Genomic DNA, 4,114 nt, shown 5'->3' with positions numbered 1-4,114 from the left:
AAATGAATTCAGCAAGCTTGTAGGATATAAGACTATACATAAAAAATCATTTTTATTTCTCTTTACTAACAACAAACCATCAGAAATTAAAATTTAAAAGCAACATCATTTACAACAGCATTGAAAAGATTAAATACTTGTAGATAAATCTGACAAGAGGTGTGCAAGACATATATTAAAAACTACAAAACATTGTTTAGAAACATTAAAGAAGACCTAAATAAATGGAGAAATCTGTTCTATGTTCATGGATTGAAAGATTTTTATGTTAAGGTATAAATCTCCCTAAATTGAATTGTTTGATGTTGGCCAGATGAGAGAGTTACAAATTTTCCCTCTACAGTGAGGAATTGGCAAGCCTTTGGTTTCCTTCAAAAATCCAGCTTCTGAATCTTTCTATAGCCCTCTGCTTCACGTTTCTGCATTATACAACAAAGCTCTGGCTTTCCTGTTCCTTAAAACACTTACACAGTATTAAAGATGAGACAAGGAGACATTAAGATTCCAGTTTTGCTTCAAAGATACCTCTCAGAGCATCTGAACTCCATAAATGTACCTGGCGTCAGCATGGCATGAGCTAATACCATACAAAGAAGCCTGATGTGGTTGCAGGAAAACACAAAACAAAGATCATACAAAGAAGAAAATTTCTCTTTGCCTTTTCTTGCATAAATATGAACTTCTCCTTAACAACTGCAAAATAGCAACCAAGGAGTCAATACTTCTCTCCTAATACATTCACGACATGCATGAATACATTATGTGACTCAGAACAGAGTCCAGAGGTGGTCTGCATTCAAATTCTGGCTCCACCACAAATTTTCTGGGTTTAAATGGCTTAACTTCTCGTCTCCATAAACTGGAGAGAATGCACAAATCTAAATCATAGAATTACTGGGAGGACTCAATGAGACGTTCAACATGAAGCACTTAACACGGTACCTGGAGCATAAGTAAGTGTTCATTAAATAGTAATAATGTTTATAATTATTACATTTATTAATAATGATGGTTACTATGATTAACATTTTTAGTGAAACCTGACATTTTGTCACCTTTTATATCGAATTCAATGTTTTTTAGGGTCTGGCATGTGAAATGTATGAACTAGGAAATGTAAAAATAATGCATAATGCTTACATTTAAGAGTTTTCAATTTAAAGGGAAGAAGTAAAGGTGAAGGGGGCATTTACAGTCTTATTCTGTCTTCTACAAGCATTCTTCTTGGGACTATAGCTGTTAGGAAAATCCCCTCTACTATTGATATTTATGAAGCCATGGGTTTGTGTTGTGGAAGACACATCTCACTGTTGTGCCCTTTCTGCATTTCCTTCACCTGTGTTTAAGGGGGAAGAAGGCTGTGTTAAGGAGAAAAGATCACCCACCCATATTGGTGTTTTCTCGGAGAAGGTGTCTGAGTAGATTGCAGAGGGACAGCGGTGCCTGGACCAGACACTGTGGGGCTAGGGGCTGAGTCATCCTATACCTCTGAGTCCACCTGATTGGGCCATTGTCCCACCTCCATGCCAGGGGAGAAGTAGCCTGCCTAAGCCCAGAAAGCTTTCTCATGGCAGGAGAAGAAAGGGAAGCTGTCAGCTTAAATAGCTGAACACAGAAGGTTTAATCAGCAGAGAGGCCCTCATTCAAGTAACATGAGACCTGGGAGAAAAAGGCAAGAGAAGAGCTGGAATCCAGTCAGCGTTTTTTTTTCCTCCGCCCCTCTTTCTTTTGCCAAAGCTCTTATTGGCCATGGGGGAAGGGAGGAAAAGGGAAGAGTTGCATGACACAAAAGAGACTGCTCAGAGCTGGTGCCAGTTTGGTACCTTAGAATTACCGAGTTGAGGCGGGGGTGTTGGGGCCTCTCCCCAGATCTCAGTAGATGAGTGAAAATGCTTCTTTCAAAGCCATTTACTCAACAAAACCAAAGCATACCATTAGGAATCAATGCCAAGGTTTGGTAGTGGTTTTGCTGCCTTTGGAAGGGGATAAAATTCAGGATAAAAGTAAAGATGTTAAAGAGGTAAAAACAAATAGTAGAGTAGAGTGAAAAAAGAAACCCTGTCATTTAATAGCTGGTAAAGAGTTTTGCTCATGGAGTGCACTGTATATGTAAGTGGTTCATGTCTCTGGGCTGCTTTGGGTGGAAGGTTCTATAAGGCAACAATGAATTAAGAAGACAGCCAAACTTTTTGCATAGAAAGTTAATGGGAATTTAGAACTGGACAGAGCAGCAAGGATAAGGTGAGAACACCAGGGTGGAAGGCAGAGCATTCAGCGAAGAGTAATGATTGAGAAAGTCTGGCATGTTTTTAAAAGATTTGATGTCTAATATGTACTTTTAAGGTGTTTGCAATTTCAAAACATCAGCATCTCTGCCACTCAGGCTTAGAGCAAAATCTGCTCAACCCACCAAAGCCTGGTGAGAACAGCTTGGGGTAAGCAAGGTAAGAGGGCTATATTCCTAATCTGAGAGGCAGAGAAAGAGAACAGGGGCCAGATGTGAGAACTGAATATGTTTTAAAGTCCACTAATGCCACTAATTTGACAGAGAATTTTCACACACCACCTCCCTCCCCCTCCTCTAGCTCCTGTCCCCCATAACACAAACATGAATCCCAAGGAAGAAACACTGCCCTTTCCCTCTGCAGGTGGGTTGGGAATTTGTGCCAAATTTTATATATATCCAAAGGGCAGCGTGACCTCAGCTTATCCTTGGGTTAAATTAATTAGCACACAAAGCAAAACTTGGTCACTGAGAACTTCCCAAAGGAACGTATGAGACAAGACTCTTCCAGCTGCAAATTGACTTAAGCACAAAGAGCAACTTAGCCCAGGAAGCCCAAACCATGGAAAAGGGAGGAGTGGAAATAGTTTCAAGACTGATAACATCCAGAGCTTCAAATATTTGTAGGGGACTCCCCTCCCTCTTCCATTTGTCCCTCTCTTAGTGGGTCTGTTTCCTTCTTCCCACAGAAATTCATCCCTGTAGTTTTTTATGTTAGCTTCCAGAGGAAGATAATTTCTCCAAACAAACAAAATATACCCAGAAAGTATGGGGAAAACATTACACAGTGTATATTACATCAATCATCTTTCTAGATGTTGATGCCAAAAAAGCTTTCTGATTTTCATCTTTGATAGGTTGGCAGTACCCCTTACTCCGGGAGTGGGTTTCTCACAAAAGGATGAGTTCTGCCCTCTTTTGTCACTCTTCCTTATTCAGCCTTCTGCCATGGGACAACACAATCAGAAAGCCCTCACCAGATGCAGGTCCTTCAAACTTTGACTTCCCAGCCTCCAGAACTGTGAGAAATAAATTTCTGTTCCTTATAAATTACTCAGTCCGGGGTATTCTGTTGTAGTAGCACAAAACAGACTAAGATATACCATGTACTTTTTCTTCAATGTACCCACCATATTTGTAATTTTACATTTAGGTGATTCTTCGATTAATGTAAGCTCCATGATGTCAGGAATCATGTCTATTTTGCTCACTATTACTTCCCCAGCACCCAGCACATGGCCTGGCACAAAGTAAGTACTTCATAACTATTTTGAGTAAATGAATAAATGAGTGAACTAATGACTAAGCACATGAAAGAACAAATTGATGGATGAATGAATGAGGAAGGAGGACTAAGGCAATAATCAAGAATAATGGGCTTCAGGCATTGTACATTTTCTTTTAAATTAAAGGGGAGGGAACATTTACTTTGCTCTGCGTGTGTGACTGACATTAAGCTACATATTGTAGATCTGATTTAAAATCAGATCATCCTGATTGCAATGCCCATGGCCTTTTAACTCTACTCTGTGGCCTTCTACAAACCAGACGATAAGTTGGAAACCAAGAAAACTAAGATATGCAGAAGAATCAATTATTTCTTCAAAGACGTTTATTATCTGTAGGGCCAATGAGCATCAGTTTATATAACAAACACTTAAATATCACTCACTGTGTGCCAAGCATGGTTCTAATGCTTTACAAATATTAACTCATTGCAGTGAGCCATGTTCCAGCCACTGCACTCCAGCCTGGGTGACGAAGTGAGACTATGTCTCAAACAAACAAATAAAACAAAACTATATATATATATATATATATATATATATA

Source organism: Rhinopithecus bieti, unplaced genomic scaffold (genome assembly GCF_001698545.2).
Source record: "Rhinopithecus bieti isolate Rb0 unplaced genomic scaffold, ASM169854v2 scaffold_13375, whole genome shotgun sequence".
NCBI classification, from domain to species: Eukaryota; Metazoa; Chordata; class Mammalia; order Primates; family Cercopithecidae; genus Rhinopithecus; species Rhinopithecus bieti.
Note: the sequence above shows the minus strand (reverse complement) of the source record.